The 16,170-nt window shown below is 36.8% G+C and overlaps 1 protein-coding gene across 1 annotated transcript in view; it reads right to left on the reverse strand.

Annotated features, from left to right (window-relative positions):
• The window catches only part of hcrt (hypocretin (orexin) neuropeptide precursor), a 99,054-nt gene extending 98,398 nt beyond the window's left edge, over positions 1-656 (reverse strand). The window contains exon 1 of the mRNA XM_083567453.1: positions 467-656. The gene's annotated coding sequence lies outside the window, so the exon portion shown is untranslated. The remainder of the gene's footprint in view (positions 1-466) is intronic.
• Positions 657-16,170: the final 15,514 nt, after the last annotated feature.

Below are 16,170 nucleotides of genomic sequence, written 5' to 3' on the forward strand. Positions count from 1 at the left end.
CCAGCTAATAAACTTGATTAAAAATTTACTGTGCTGTAATGTACAGTATATGTGATCAATAAACGCTTAATCTTCTTCCTTAAAGATTTGTTCAAGGGATAACAAGCAAACAGATAGATAGATAGATAGATAGATAGATAGATAGATAGATAGATAGATAGATAGATAGATAGATAGATAGATAGATAGATAGATAGATAGATAGATAGATAGATAGATAGATAGATAGATAGATAGATAGATAAACACACACACAAACACCGACAGGCGCTTGAGAAGCTTGTCTGTTGGATCGGACCAGACGGACCAGCCTTCACTCTCCACATGCATCAGTGAGTCTTGGCCCTGTCCCATGACCCTGTCGCCGGTTCACCACTGTTCCTTCCTTGGACCACTGTTGATAGATACTGACCACTGCAGTCTGGAAAACACCCCACAAGAGCTGCAGTTTTGGAGACGCTCTGACCCAGTCGTCTAGACATCATAATTTGGCCCTTGTCAAACTCACTCAAATCCTTATGCTTGCCCATTTTTCCTGCTTATAACACATCAACTTTGAGGACAAAATGTTCACTTGCTATCTAATATATCCCACCCACTAACAGTTGCAATGATGAGGAGATAATCAGTGTTATTCACTTCACCACTCATAATGTTCTAATATAATATTAAAATAATTTTATGCCTGGCCGGTACTGTATATACAGACATAGATACATACAGATATATTGACTTACACCAAAATCCAAAAAAGACTTAAATAATATATGCTTTTTAAAAGTTTTTATATCTTATAATAAAAATATTTTTATACACTTTATTCAGGATAAGTTAAAACTAAGAGGACATTTTCAGACAGTTGACATTGTAGTATTTTTAAAAAAGAGTACAAATAAGCGCCCTCTTGTGTCCAAAATCCAAATCTCCTCCTAAAATATAAGATAGAAATAAAAGATTTTCAGTAAATTAAAAGGTTAAAAAAGCAAATATGAAATGAAACAAGAGTCAAAAAAGAAAAGAGAAAGACTAATGATATATAAGTTTATTTTGGGTTTTATTTTGGGTTTTACAGTGTAATCTTTTTGGGTTTTACATGGTACAGACAGATATACAGACCCACTTCCCAAGCACACTGCGTGCAGCCAGTTAAAGGAGAGATTTAGAGCGAGTGAAACCTTATACAGTCCATTTCTATCCTGCAGAGCAGCCAAATCGCATTAGGCAGTGTCGGTATGAGAGGAGTCATGTGTCCTCACCATTACTGCACGAGTAACCATTAGCATGAATCATCACAGCCAGACTGCTCTGAATAAGAGTCGATATGACCAGACAAGAGCAACAGAATTCGGCCCGGGCTCATTAACGACAGCACAGAGCAATCATACAGACTCCAGCAGCAGACAGGCCTAATCAATCTAACAAAGCAATTTCGGTGCGTTCCAAATCAAACGCTATGCAGAGTCATTAGCGTGAATATTGCGATCAAACCCGAGCAGGCCGTTAGCGTGAAGGTGAATTAAGACATGCATTAGGAGCCGTCTCAGTGAGCTGATGTTAAAAATAAAGAACAGAAAGTCACGAAATTGTGTTTGCATGGGTCATGAGGTGATTCCACCAAAATAGGTTGTATGGGTGTTGATTTTGGGGGTGGGAGGCCGTGGGGGCAAGGTGATATTCAAGAAGGTCATGTGTGTTCACACTTATTTGTAGAGTTCTTATGACAAAAGCATTGTAGCCAAAATTTTGCCCACAGCACATGATTTACCACAGTATATTATTGAACTTATTTACCTCAAGAAATGTAAGTAAAATTAATTATAACGTATTTATAAACTGAAAAAAAATTGTGAAAATTGTTTGGTGTATGTTATGTGACAGACTTTGTATTGGCTTTGGTAGCAGATCACCAGATCACTGTACTAGCTATATATACACACACACACACACTCACACACACACACACACACACACACACACACACACACACACACACACACACACATACATATATATATATATATATATATATATATATATATATATATATATATATATATATATATATATATATATATATATATATATATATATATATACAGTGAGGAAAATAAGTATTTGAACACCCGGCTATTTTGCAAGTTCTCCCACTTAGAAATCATGGAGAAGTCTGAAATTGTCATCGTAGGTGCATGTCCACTGTGAGAGACATAATCTAAAATAAAAAATCCAGAAATCACAATATATGATTTTTAAACTATTTATTTGTATGATACAGCTGCAAATAAGTATTTGAACACCTGTCTATCAGCTAGAATTCTGACCCTCAAAGACCTGTTAGTCTGCCTTTAAAATGTCCACCTCCACTACATTTATTATCCTAAATTAGATGCACCTGTTTGAGGTCGTTAGCTGCATAAAGACACCTGTCCACCCCATACAATCTGTAAGAATCCAACTACTAACATGGCCAAGACCAAAGAGCTGTCCAAAGACACTAGAGACAAAATTGTACACCTCCACAAGGCTGGAAAGGCTACTGGGAAATTGCCAAGCAGCTTGGTGAAAAAAGGTCCACTGTTGGAGCAATCATTAGAAAATGGAAGAAGCTAAACATGACTGTCAATCTCCCTCGGACTGGGGCTCCATGCAAGATCTCACCTCGTGGGGTCTCAATGATCCTAATGAAGGTGAGAAATCAGCCCAGAACTACACGGGAGGAGCTGGTCAATGACCTGAAAAGAGCTGGGACCACCGTTTTCAAGGTTACTGTTGGTAATACACTAAGACGTCATGGTTTGAAATCATGCATGGCACGGAAGGTTCCCCTGCTTAAACCAGCACATGTCCAGGCATGTCTTAAGTTTGCCAATGACCATTTGGATGATCCAGAAGAGTCATGGGAGAAAGTCATGTGGTCAGATGAGACCAAAATAGAACTTTTGGGTCATAATTCCACTAAACGTGTTTGGAGGAAGAAGAATGATGAGTACCATCCCAAGAACACCATCCCTACTGTGAAGCATGGGGGTGGTAGCATCATGCTTTGGGGGTGTTCTTCTGCACATGGCACAGGGCGACTGCACTGTATTAAGGAGAGGATGACCGGGGTCATGTATTGCGAGATTTTGGGGAACAACCTCCTTCCCTCAGTTAGAGCATTGAAGATGGGTCGAGGCTGGGTCTTCCAACATGACAATGACCCGAAGCACACAGCCAGGATAACCAAGGAGTGGCTCTGTAAGAAGCATATCAAGGTTCTGGCATGGCCTAGCCAGTCTCCAGACCTAAACCCAATAGAGAATCTTTGGAGGAAGCTCAAACTCCGTGTTTCTCAGAGACAGGCCAGAAACCTGACTGATCTAGAGAAGATCTGTGTGGAGGAGTGGGCCAAAATCCCTCCTGCAGTGTGTGCAAACCTGGTGAAAAACTACAGGAAACGTTTGACATCTGTAATTGCAAACAAAGGCTACTGTACCAAATATTACCATTGACTTTCTCAGGTGTTCAAATACTTATTTGCAGCTGTATCATACAAATAAATAGTTAAAAAATCATACATTGTGATTTCTGGATTTTTTTTTTTAGATTATGTCTCTCACAGTGGACATGCACCTACGATGAAAATTTCAGACCCCTCCATGATTTCTAAGTGGGAGAACTTGCAAAGTAGCAGGGTGTTCAAATACTTGTTTTCCTCACTGTATATATATATATATATATAACACATGTCCACTGTGAGAGACATAATCTAAAAAAAAAATCCAGGAATCACAATATATGATTTTTTAACTATTTATTTGTATGATACAGCTGCAAATAAGTATTTGAACACTTGAGAATGTTCAATGTTAATATTTGGTACAATAGCCTTTGTTTGCAATTACAGAGGTCAAACGTTTCCTGTAGTTTTTCACCAGGTTTGCACACACTGCAGGAGGGATTTTGGCCCACTCCTCCACACAGATCTTCTCTAGATCAGTCAGGTTTCTGGCCTGTAGCTGAGAAACACGGAGTTTGAGCTCCCTCCAAAGATTCTCTATTGGGTTAAGGTCTGGAGACTGGCTAGGCCATGCCAGAACCTTGATATGCTTCTTACAGAGCCACTCCTTGGTTATCCTGGCTGTGTGCTTCGGGTCATTGTCATGTTGGAAGACCCAGCCTCGACCCATCTTCAATGCTCTAACTGAGGGAAGGAGGTTGTTCCCCAAAATCTCGCAATACATGGCCCCGGTCATCCTCTCCTTAATACAGTGCAGTCGCCCTGTCCCATGTGCAGAAAAACACCCCCAAAGCATGATGCTACCACCCCCATGCTTCACAGTAGGGATGGTGTTCTTGGGATGGTGCTCATCATTCTTCTTCCTCCAAACACGTTTAGTGGAATTATGACCCAAAAGTTCTATTTTGGTCTCATCTGACCACATGACTTTCTCCCATGACTCCTCTGGATCATCCAAATGGTCATTGGCAAACTTAAGACGTGCCTGGACATGTGCTGGTTTAAGCAGGGGAACCTTCCGTGCCATGCATGATTTCAAACCATGACGTCTTAGTGTATAACCAACAGTAACCTTGGAAACGGTGGTCCCAGCTCTTTTTAGGTCATTGACCAGCTCCTCCCGTGTAGTTCTGGGCTGATTTCTCACCTTTCTTAGGATCATTGCGACCCCACGATGTGAGATCTTGTATGGAGCCCCAGTCCGAGGGCGATTAACAGTCATGTTTAGCTTCTTCCATTTTCTAATGATTGCTCCAACAGTGGACCTTTTTTTCACCAAGCTGCTTGGCAATTTCCCCGTAGCCCTTTCCAGCCTTGTGGAGGTGTACAATTTTGTCTCTAGTGTCTTTGGACAGCTCTTTGGTCTTGGCCATGTTAGTAGTTGGATTCTTACTGATTGTATGGGGTGGACAGGTGTCTTTATGCAGCTAACGACCTCAAACAGGTGCATCTAATTTAGGATAATAAATGTAGTGGAGGTGGACATTTTAAAGGCAGACTAACAGGTCTTTGAGGGTCAGAATTCTAGCTGATAGACAGGTGTTCAAATACTTATTTGCAGCTGTATCATACAAATAAATAGTTAAAAAATCATATATTGTGATTTCTGGATTTTCTTTTTTAGATTATGTCTTTCACAGTGGACATGCACCTACGATGACAATTTCAGACCCCTCCATGATTTCTAAGTGGGAGAACTTGCAAAATAGCAGGGTGTTCAAATACTTATTTTCCTCACTGTATATATATATATATATATATATATATATATATATATATATATATATATATATATATATATATATATATATATATATATATATATACACACAGTGTTATATATAACATATAACATAGTGGTCCCCTGGAACACGTGGGGTTACGTTCTGAGACCCTAGCAAGTTCTGAAGATCCGCAACTTTTGGACGCACCCCTGCAGCCCCTATGGTACCTTCATCTAGACATTATCTCACTTTAATACAATAATGTGTTTAAAAATTGTATACATTTTGTAAGTGAAAACAACTATATCTATTTCTATAGCACATTGTCTCAAAGCAGCTTTACAGAATTTAACAGTTAAGGTGAATGGTGTGTATTTATCCCTGATGAGCAGCCATGGCGACTGTGGCAAGGAAAAACTCCCTTAGATGTTATGAGGAAAAAACCTTGAGAGGAACCAGACTCAAAAGGGGAACCGATTCTCATTTGGGTGATATCAAGAGTGTGATTATACGTTCCTAACGTTCCTGAATATTCCGTCCGGCTGCGGATTCCCGTACATTTTACATTTTCAAAATGAGAACCCGTGAATTTTCCGAGCAGGAAAATCAGGGGTTGACTGTATTATTATTATATATATATATATATATATATATATATATATATATATATATATATATATATATATATATATATAAGCTAGCTAATTTCCATATTAAGTGCCAGGCTGCAATTAGCAGCTTAGCAGCTAACTAGCTAGCTATATGTGCTAGAAACTAACAAAATAAACTCTGATACTTCTTTTCAATCCCTGTTCTGCTGTATAACGACTGTGTAAAAAGGTAATGAAGTGCCGTATTAAACAGAATGAGATGAAAACACAGCACTAACATGTTTCCTCTAATGTTTGTGTCAGGCAGTACATACATCATACATACAGACTGCATGTAGGAGCTAAAGCTGTGAGAGCGGAAAATTTAAATGTTTCAAGAAACAATTCAGGCCAATTGTTTTTACAAGGTAATATTTAATTTGTATGAAGTGAAGAGTAATCTTTAAAGCAGAGATGTTTTTTTTAAACAGTGGACATTGCCACAAAGCAGATTTACAGAAATACAAAATATACTTTTGAAATGAATCGATTTTTGTCCCTGTTAAGCGAATCAGAGCTGAAGATTATGAGGAAAATCTCCCTGAGACAACATGAGAAAGTGAACCCATCCTCATCGGAGTAATTATCAGCGATTATAAATAAATCCCTTATATAACTATATACAGTATAGTCAAAAATTCCAATTGTCTAACCATGAAATACATTGTTGTTTCATTCTGAGGTCAATTTTGTTGTTAACTGTTCACCGATGGAGACCTGAGAGCAAACCTCTCCATATTAACTGTAGTAAAAAGCCATTTTCATGAATTCTGTGTTACCGTCTACTTTCCATACTGATAGTGTGAGCGTTTTTTTCCCATGAAGTTGAAATGAAACCTACACCACTCTTAGAAAAAAAAAAAAAAAAAACACCTACACTTTAACCGTCAACAATGCATCCACACACTAAATCAAAATTCAAACTTCCCCAACCCAACACACACATCCTCATCATGCTGGAAACTTAATAATCTCATTAATAAATACTAATCCCTTAGGTGTCTCGAAATATTCTTCCAGTTAGATTTTTATTTGTTTTGTTGAAATTGGGAAAAATAAAAAGTGATGTGGGTTGAAGATGTAAATTAGTCCAGCAAATCAAAATGAAATATGAAAAATGACTCTATCTACAGCATATCTATCTATCTATCTATCTATCTATCTATCTATCTATCTATCTATCTATCTATCTATCTATCTATCTATCTATCTATCTATCTATCTATACATCTATCTATACATCTATACATCTATACATTCATCCAACCGAAATCTATCTATCTATCTATCTATCTATCTATCTATCTATCTATCTATCTATCTATCTATCTATCTATCTATCTATCTATCTATCTATCTATCTATCTATCTATCCATACATCCATACATTCATCCATCCAAAATCTATCTATCTATCTATCTATCTATCTATCTATCTATCTATCTATCTATCTATCTATCTATCTATCTATCTATCTATCTATCTATCTATCTATCTATCTATCCATACATCCATACATTCATCCATCCAAAATCTATCTATCTATCTATCTATCTATCTATCTATCTATCTATCTATCTATCTATCTATCTATCTATCTATCTATCTATCTATCTATCTATCTATCCATACATCCATACATTCATCCATCCAAAATCTATCTATCTATCTATCTATCTATCTATCTATCTATCTATCTATCTATCTATCTATCTATCTATCTATCTATCTATCTATCTATCTATCTATCTATCTATCTATCTATCTATCTAATGTTGTAATGCTTCAGTGATCACTGGCACACAGTAGAACACGTGCGTGCTTGACACAGATGCTGAGAAGGTAAAAGTCACACTTGCCACCTTAAAGCATCGAATGAAACCCACACTATGAATCTGCTTCTACTGAAACTGCACCAGTGGGTGGATTTACAGTAATTACGTCGGTTATTGTGATGCCAATTACGAAATCTCTTGTTTATATTATTTACTTAGAACAGCCTCCAGACTCCACGTCATGATTCTACACATATATATATATATGTAGAATCCTGACGTGGAGTATATATATATATATATATATATATATATATATATATATATATATATATATATATATATATATATATATATATATATACACAGCAAAATAAATATACTGTATTATCGTTCCTCTTGATCACATGACCTTTTAGACGGAGGAATGGGTTTCCGTTTTGCACATACTACAAGAGTTTCGAGCATGGTAGGATTTTCAGCCAGGATAAATATTATCATCTTTTCCAAGTACAAGCGCATGTTTTGCTGTACCTTATATAAAAATGTGTAACCTGCTTAGAAATAAGCAGTCAGGAACATCATGGAAAGCTTACATGTGTAGCTCCGCTGATGTTCGGTTGCTGCCTAGAAATGATCGCTGAGTATATTTTTTAAGTTCTAAAACTGTGTAGTGTATTTTGATTATGACTATTATAAAAAGGGCCCTGTGAATTATTCCTTGAATTGCTGAATGTCAGAAAGGGGAAAACCATGTCCTGTGCCCTCAGAATGGAAGTGCTTTCTCTCTCTCTCTCTCTCTCTCTCTCTCTCTCTCTCTCTCTCTCTCTCTCTCTCTCTCTCTCTCTCTTCCATGTATGAGTATTCACAAACTCATATTAAGAACTTTGTGTTTTTGCATTTCACAATTGCTGAGGTTCAGACTACATTAGTTTAAATATGCACACTTTACAACTGTGGTGAGAAGAAAAGCATCTCAGAACCAAAAAACGACTCGTCAAGCTATCATGCTCACAAACTTAATAAACCTGGACACTTAAAGACTGATATTTTATCTTCAACTGTGCAGTTTTAGCGAGTCTGTGCCCATGATAGCCTCAGATTCTTGTTCTTGGCTGACAGGAAAGTTAACCCTAACGTGGTCTTCTGATGTTGTATCCCATCCACCTTTATAATCCAATGTTTGATGTCTGCTGAGATGCTTGTAAAGTGTAAACTAGTTACCATATCCAAAACAATTTGGCTGTTTTCCTCAGTTTAACTTTATAAACAGGGTGTTTTTACCCACACTGTTGCTCACTCTGTGTTTTTGTTTTTTTTGCACCATTCTGTGCAAACTATAAAGAGTTGTGTGTTAAAATCCCAGGTGATCAGCAGTTTCTGAGAGACTCAAATCAGCTCATCAGTCACAAACATCCATACCACAGTTACTGAGACCACATATTTTCCTGTATCTACACAATATTTTGCACTGTGCGTATACCACATGATTGGCTGATTAGATAACTGCATGAATGTGCAGGTGTCGGAATGCTCCTAATAAGCTGCACAGTGAGAGTGAGAGAGTGTGTGTGTGTGTGTGTGTGTGTGTGTGTGTGTGTGTGTGTGTGTGTGTGTGTGTGTGTGTGTGTGTGTGTGTGTGTGATAAAGAGAGAAAGATGAGTTGAGAGATAAAGTCAGACACAGAGTGAAGGTGGAACAATTTTGACTGTTTATTCTCTTCCTGTAAGTCACATGTTCACCTTTCAGTTACTCTCCTGTATACAGAGGTGTGTGTGACACGCTTGTGCAGCATGTGTAACAAGCATTTTGCCACCTGTCTCACTTTTTTCAACATGCAACTTCTTGTTTTCTCATCCTCTTTCAGAGCATGTGTCCTTCCTCAGGGGTTTGTCTGTATTTTGTATTATATATCACAAAGCTAAAAGTGCATTTGATATGTAATATAAATGTGAAATGCCTGTGAGAGCACAGGTAGTGTTGTTGACTGCATCGAAGGTACAGAAGCTTAGAACTGAAAATAAAAATAGTTTTTGAATGTTTTATTAGTTAATAAAACTAATAATTAATTAAATATTTTTTTAAATATTGTGATACTAGTTTGACGTTTGTATTGTTAAATGCTAATAGAATGCAACAGTTATGTTAACGTAAAACAGATCATGTAGGAAAAGGTGTGTTTTCCTGTAAATGTCATATGATTATAATGAAATGGGGAATTGAAAGCATACCAAGTTCAGAGTATTCAACTGCTGAAATAGACATTTAGGGAGTGTGTGTGTGTGTGTGTGTGTGTGTGTGTGTGTGTGTGTGTGTGTGTGTGTGTGTGTGTGTGTGCATTTAGAAATATGCTAAAACTGAGATTGTAGGAAAATAAATTGAATGAATAGGGAGTCCCTATAATTAAAAATATGTATGCACACGTGCTAGCAGCCCTTTAGAACTAAAGAAACCAATACGTCCTCACGTTATATGCAGTCAAATGTAGAATTTATTTGCTGAAACTCAAGATGACTAAAGGAGACTTAGTGATTATTATGTCAGAAATCGAAGATCCTTAGGATTATTTTTTATTTAAAGTGTGTATGAGAATAATAATATAGGTTGTAGTATCCAAAACGTTATAGGATTATAGGATTATATGTTTCAGTGTTTTGTGACCTCTACTGGTGATTTGTGTTTTCAGAAACTGTAACATGGGGGTATGCACATTGATCAGCCACATTTTACTGCACTGCTATTACTATTACTAGTAGTATTAAATTCTACACATCTGGATGCAGCATTTGTTTGTTAGTATTCCTATACTTTATAGTTACAGTTGTTCTCATTTGCTTTAAAACATTTCTCAAATTATCCTTAATATTTGCAAACCAGTAAGTGCATTTCTCAAAACAATTTGTACAAACAGCACATTGCATTTCTTGCAAAAGACTGTACTTTTCTCAAAATCCTTAGTTTATCAGTTTGTCATTCCCATCAGAATAACAAGTCCTTTTGTCACTGTTCACAAATAAGATCGTCACTATGTTTAGTTGTTAGTGTCAGTGTTGTCAGTATGACGGTGCACAATTTCAGTATTTCTTAATATAAACTAGGGTTTGGATTAAAATAATTGAAAATTCACAAAGCTGAATTTTTTCTTTATGACATCTATGAATTTCAACAGCACATATTTATGTATTTGATTGCATCGTTGATTTATATTGATTGTAAGAGACCAGACAGGATTCACACTTGTACTGTACTGTAGTCTCTGTTCATTTTTCTGGTTGTTCATCCAGTTTCAGAAATTGTAATTCTTTGTTTTTCTCTGTTGCCAAAAAAAGGGTTACAAGATTCACCGTTATTTCCGGACTATTAAGCGCACCCTAATATAAGCCGCACCCACTGAATTTTACAAAGATTTTTATTTTGAACATAAATACGCCGCACCTGTTTATAAGCCGCACCTTTTCTCCCAATGCCGTGCAGCTCAGAACACAGGTAAAGTGCGTTTTTTTTCATGATTCGCATTTCCTGTAGACAGTCCGAGTGAGCGGCAGGTCAAACATCAGAGGAACATCATCCATATTTATGATGTGGTGCGGCCTGATTCAGTGGGAGCGCATCTGATTTAATATAAAGAGTTTCATTGGTTCACCTGAACCCGTTCGGCAATTTCATTGGTCTAATGTTATGGGGCTCAGTTTTTTGGCATGAAGCTTGTGAAACTGAGAAAAACCCAGGAAAAATCCATAAATTAGGCGCTTAGTTGTTTAAGCCGCGGGGTTCAAAACGTGGGAAAAAAGTAGCGGCTTATAGTCCGGAAAATACGGTACCTTTGACCTGTTTTAGAAAACTAGTAGATTATTGGTTGATCTGATGCAGTACACCCTCTTACATTAGTGACATTCAAGATTCATCTGCACAATTTATCAATTGAAGTCACATTTACAAAAAAATTCACTAGAAATTTTAGATGACAGATTCTGACAACTGGTTTAACCATTTTGCATTTAATGACTTATACAATGAGCTGATGCAGAGATGTTTTGCGGGTTGAAACTATTCAGGTGAAACCAGTATTATATTTTTTGATCAACATGAACATAAACAACTGATACATTTTCCAATAGGAAACAGCAGACACTTGTACACAATCGATTAAATTAATGCATTCGCAATTTAATCAAAAAATGAAAAATAATAAAATAAATAGTGAAAAACTCTAATACAGTTGTCTATCTGAGAGTCCATCCTACATTTTGGGGGAAAAACCTATTAAAGTAAATATTTTTCGTCTCTGTCTTTATTTCAGGATTTTATTAATACATAATTTTCCCCTTAAAAAACCACGCATCATTTCAGCAGAAGTAGTTACAGCGTTTCTGCACCTAAAACCATTCCTGTATAAATTGTACATGTTTATAATTCCAGTCCAGTAGGATGTTGTATGGGTGTATTGTTGGACTGATATTGTCTAAGACCTCTTTATAAAAGCATCTGTTTTATCTTGTGAGATGAGTTTAGTCATTAAAGCCATTCAGCAGTGATTTTGGTGTTCAGAGAACACACCCAGTCATCCAGCTCTAATTTCAGCTCTGATGAGACCATGTGATGAATTATTTATAAACAGATTTGCTCTACTGACTTACACAAGTGAACATGTGGTGTGGTTGGGGATAATAATCCCTAAAGAGATGTGGACACGGTGGAGGATGGTGGGTCAGTGGCTGATTTAGCAAATGTGCCTGAAAAGTCTCAGGAAAAGCACTTTATAATGTTATGTATTTTAACCAAATACATAAAATATGCACAATGTTATTTTACATTTTAATTTGTCACAACATAATGAATGTACATACATTTGCCTGTTTTAAAGCAGAGCTATTGAATTTATTACTCGGGCTCCAGTACATTACCAGTGTAAATCCAGATTGAGCTGTGCTTGACAAGCCTGACAACCAATCAGTAATCACCACTTATCCTGAATACTAATCACTGATAACTATTGATCCTAAAGACCAGTCACTTCACCATAATAACCCTAAAGACTAGTCACTGATCCCAAATGATTCTAAAAACCATTCATTGACTGACTGATTCACTGACTTTCAATAATCATAAAGTCTAGTCCCTGATCCCCATAAATCCTAAAAAAAAACAGTCATGGATCTTTATTGATACTAAAGACCAGGTACTGATCTCCATTGATCCTAAAAAAACCAAAAAAAAAAACAGTCACAGATCTTTATTGATTCTAAAGACCAGTTACTTATCCTAAAGACCAGACAGTGTTCCTCTTTAATCCTAAACACCAGACAGTGTTCCTCAATAATCCTAAACACCAGACAGTGTTCCTCAATAATCCTAAAGACCAGACAGTGTTCCTCATAAATCCTAAATACCAGTGTTCCTGATTAATCCTAATGACCAGACAGTGTTTCTCATTAATCCTAAAGACCAGACAGTGTTCCTCATTAATCCTAAAGACCAGACAGTGTTCCACAATAATCCTAAAGACCAGACAGTGTTCCTTAATAATCCTAAAGACCAAACAGTGTTCCTCATTAATCCTAAAGACCAGACAGTGTTCCTCAATAATCCTAAAGACCAGACAGTGTTCCTCATTAATCCTAAAGACCAGACAGTGTTCCTCATTAATCCTAAAGACCAGACAGTGTTCCTAAATAATCCTAAAGACCAAACAGTGTTCCTCAATAATCCTAAATACAGGACAGTGTTCCTCAATAATTCTAAAGACCAGACAGTGTTCCTCATTAATCCTAAAGACCAGACAGTGTTCCTCATTAATCCTAAAGACCAGACAGTGTTTCTCATTAATCCTAAAGACCAGACAGTGTTCCTCATTAATCCTAAAGACCAGACAGTGTTCCTCATTAATCCTAAAGACCAGACAGTGTTTCTCATTAATCCTAAAGACCAGACAGTGTTCCTCATTAATCCTAAAGACCAGACAGTGTTCCACAATAATCCTAAAGACCAGACAGTGTTCCTCATTAATCCTAAAGACCAGACAGTGTTCCTCAATAATCCTAAAGACCAGACAGTGTTCCTCATTAATCCTAAAGACCAGACAGTGTTCCTCATTAATCCTAAAGACCAGACAGTGTTCCTCATTAATCCTAAAGACCAGACAGTGTTCCTCATTAATCCTAAATACAGGACAGTGTTCCTCAATAATCCTAAAGACCGGACAGTGTTCCTCATTAATCCTAAAGACCAGACAGTGTTCCCCAATAATCCTAAAGACCAGACAGTGTTCCTCATTAATCCTAAAGACCAGACAGTGTTCCTCATTAATCCTAAAGACCAGACAGTGTTCCTCATTAATCCTAAAGACCAGACAGTGTTCCTCATTAATCCTAAAGACCAGACAGTGTTCCTCATTAATCCTAAAGACCAGACAGTGTTCCTCATTAATCCTAAAGACCAGACAGTGTTCCTCATTAATCCTAAAGACCAGGCATCCCCACTGATCACCAATCACTATTGTTCACTACACCAAAATCCCCTCGTCAACATTGTTTCTAAACTGACCAATCGCTGTCCATCTTTGTTCCGATCAATTAATTGTGATATTTTAATCATAACAAAAGTGACTATTTTTTCTATAACCGTTTCCTTCGTAATCTACTCTCCTCAACTGCATTCGTCTGTTTTTTTATTACAATTGAAGAATATATTTGATATGATTAAAGAAATTGTCATAAAAGTTATTATGAATTTATGAATTTGATGTTGCCATAAACAAAAGTCTTTTCATAAGTTACACTTAAAATCCCACTGCTGTTGAATTCTCAATTCTCTCAGCGCAGAATATTCATAATATCTTGTAATTATATAGTAATTTTCTATAACAGCAGAGCTGACAGTGTTGCTGGATGTTGCTAAAATCGCAAGGTTATATGAACTCTCTCGTACCGACAACGCAAAATTGTTTCTGTGGTAACAACTTACACGGGGAATTGTATAGTGAACAATCTACATTTAGACTAACAAGAAACGTTTTTAAATATATTAAAAAAACACACACAAAGGGGTACTATAGATTCCTGAATATATCAATATTTGTTCGAGATGAAGTTTTCTGTTAAGAAATGTATTTAATATATTTGTATTTATGAAAAGATTCCCCAGTGTTTATCCTTTACATTTTGAAAACACACAAAAACGAGTTCAGGACTTTTTATTTTCTTGATAACATGACAAGTTACTTGTTTTATTAACTTCTATTGTTATAAACTAAAGAACTATACCAGGCCACAATTAATCTTCTGCTCCAACCCATGTAAAGCGTATCTTTATAGAGCTGGCTTTGTGCACAGGGGCATTGTCATGCTGGAACAGGTTTAGGTCTCCTAGTACAAGTAAAGAGAAAATTTAATGCTATGGCATCAAAAGATGTCCTATACAATGTGCTTCCAACTTTGTGGTAGTAGTTTGGGGAAGAAGTCAAGTCAAGTCTATTTCTATAGCGCTTTTCACAAGAATTTAAGAGTTAAACAGAATTTAAGAGTAAAGGTAAACAATGTGTATTTCTCCCTGATGAGCAGCCGTGGCGACTGTGGCAAAGAAAAACTCCCTTAGCTGTTATGAGGAAGAAACCTTGAGAGGAACCAGACTCAAAAAAGGAACCAACCTCATTTGGGTGGCATCAAGAGTGTGATCATAAATCATTAAACGATACAGAACACTGGAGAGTGAGAACTAACATGAGCACTGGAGTGTAAGATTATGAGTAATGTTCTTTCTACAGTCTTATACAGTCACTTGAGGAGCTACTAAACAACTCATAAAATAGCTCAACATTTGAGATCATCACAGATCCAACACCAGCACCAGAAGAAGCACATATGGCTGGAAAATGAATGGTGTCCCAATACTTTTGTTCAAGCAATCACTTTCATAAGATTAGTATTTCTAGCTTTTTGACAGAGGGGTGTGGAGAAGGATGATCCGCTGTGGTGAGCCCTAATGGGAGAAGCCGAAAGAAGATGAAGAAGTATTTCTAGCTTTCTGAACTAGATTCAAAGAACTTTTAAGAAATTCTCAAGGCAGACAAACCAAATTTTGCTATCACTATTCCAAAAGACTACAAAATACCCTGATGTAAAAAATCTGCAGATATAAAAAAAGAGAGAATATGAAGCGAGAGAGAGAGAGAGAGAGAGAGAGAGAGAGAGAGAGAGAGAGAGAGAGAGAGAGAGAGAGAGAGAGAGAAAAAAAGAGAGAGCTAATTTTTGTTGAGGACGAAAAACCGTTTTCCAGAAACCTTTCTAACACCATATATCACTTTATTCATTAGAGGCCATGCAATGCTATGCAACGTATTTTGATGTACTGAAGGTTGAAATGCTCCTGTGCTTACACACACCATTCAGCAGAGGGCAGAACCACACTGCGATGAAGCTACTGCTTGGGTGTCAGTAGGAATGATACAGGAATGATACACTGCCCGAATGCTCAGTGATCTCAAATGCATGAGAAATGATGAGTGTGCTGCAGAGTTTCTTTC

Source organism: Silurus aristotelis, assembly GCF_946808225.1.
Source record: "Silurus aristotelis genome assembly, chromosome: 17".
In the NCBI taxonomy this organism is placed as follows: Eukaryota; Metazoa; Chordata; class Actinopteri; order Siluriformes; family Siluridae; genus Silurus; species Silurus aristotelis.